Source organism: Chiloscyllium punctatum, chromosome 36 (genome assembly GCF_047496795.1).
Source record: "Chiloscyllium punctatum isolate Juve2018m chromosome 36, sChiPun1.3, whole genome shotgun sequence".
Lineage (NCBI taxonomy): Eukaryota > Metazoa > Chordata > Chondrichthyes > Orectolobiformes > Hemiscylliidae > Chiloscyllium > Chiloscyllium punctatum.
This window is the reverse complement of record NC_092774.1, coordinates 67,274,529-67,276,161: the sequence shown is the minus strand read 5'-3', so window position 1 is coordinate 67,276,161 and position 1,633 is coordinate 67,274,529. Positions and strand designations below refer to the sequence as shown.

At 45.7% G+C, this 1,633-nt stretch overlaps 1 non-coding gene across 1 annotated transcript; it reads left to right on the top strand.

The window, feature by feature from the left end:
- On the top strand, nt 1–74 carry trnan-guu (transfer RNA asparagine (anticodon GUU)). The gene has a single exon. It is a non-coding gene; the product is annotated as a tRNA-Asn (tRNA).
- The last annotated feature ends 1,559 nt before the right edge of the window (nt 75–1,633 follow it).

Here is a 1,633-nt window from a genome sequence, read left to right as displayed (position 1 = left end):
GTCTCTGTGGCGCAATTGGTCAGCGCGTTCGGCTGTTAACCGAAGGGTTGGTGGTTCGAAATCACCCAGGGACGGTGTGTTTCCTGTTCTTGCTCCGACTGCTTTCTTGGCTCCGAAAGTGCACGTTTTTAATCGTTTCAGGAAAATGTTTCCCAAACGGAAATCTTCTCCACTGAGTTAGCACAAAGGGGTTTCTGAATTGTTTGAATTTCTAACGTGAAGAACTGCGGATGCTGAGAATCCGAGACAGAAAGCGAAACTGCTGGAGAAACTCAGCAGGTTTGGCTGGACCTGGATGAGGTAAAAAACGAGTTCTGAAATGTTGTCTCTGATTCTCTTTCCACAGATGCTGCCTGACCTGCTAAGTTGCTCCTGTAATTTCTGTTTTTGTTTTCAACTGAGCATCCATTTCATCTTTCGGGATGGAACACGTAGACTCGCCATTTGCAGATATTTAACCCTTTCAAAACCTGTGAAGTGATTGGATTCAAACAAACTCTGCAATGATTCACACTTTCTCAGCTCCACAGGCAGAGAGACCTGGGAAATGAAGCTGTCATTGTGGTTCTGTATTGATGGGCCGAGTGGTGAATGCGATGGACATGAAATCCATTGCGGTTTCCCCACGCAGGTGTGAACCCTGCCGACTACAGTTGAGAAACAACGTCAAAAAGAAAGGGAGATTGCTCCACGGTTTTTTTAAAGAAGCAAATCAGTGGAGTGTTTGAAGTATTTCAATCACATTGGGACTGGTCGGGAATCTGTAGCCCACTGTCTGTCAACGTGTAAAAAAAGCAGATACCCACAGAGTTGCTTTTGAGGCGATGAGCCAAGAGTTTGGAAGTGAGACTTGAACAGTGAGGTGCTTGAAATCGTGATCGAAGTTAAGCAGGCACCTGAGGACAAAGGTGTTTTATTTGCCAGTGAAAGATACTGCTTCACAAAGTTGGGACGATGGAAGGGAAGCAGTGACGGTGATTATCTTTGGCTGTTCCTATTGTGAATGTTCCCATTGCTGCGCATGTCCGTGTTAACGTCAAAACTCTGAACCATGGTGACGTCAGATCCGCACAGTGACAGAGGCAATGGATGACGCATCTGACTCCACCTACCTGTTTGAAATGCAGCTCACAGCTTCTTCACACACCCCAATTAATCTTTCTCATTGTCCTGAAGCCGGCATACGGTTTGAATTCCTGATCTGCAGGAACGTGACTCTTTTCACTCTCTCGCGTCAGTAAGTGTCCCTGAGAACATCACGAGTCAAGTCATAGCGCTGTCAGAGGAGAGGAAGCTGAAATAGACCCACACACTGCTCATGGGCACATTTTACTTTTCCCAACTCACCGCCCCAACCACTGCGGCTGTTGGGAGTGGAAAGGGAACAAACACCAAAACCCAGTCTCAGCTTTGTATATCTTCAGGAAATAAGAAAACTGTTCATCCCTTCGGGTCTTCCATCCTGGGCTTACAGCGTTGATTTTGAATGGCTGTCCAGTCAGTGCCGATTCGTTTTGCCTAAAACAAATCTTCCTTATGTCATCCCAGCATTTCTTGCCACAGAGAACTGTGTGGCAGAGTTCAAGTATATATTTCCTTGTATGTTATTTTGTAAATAACATTTGTTTGCTGG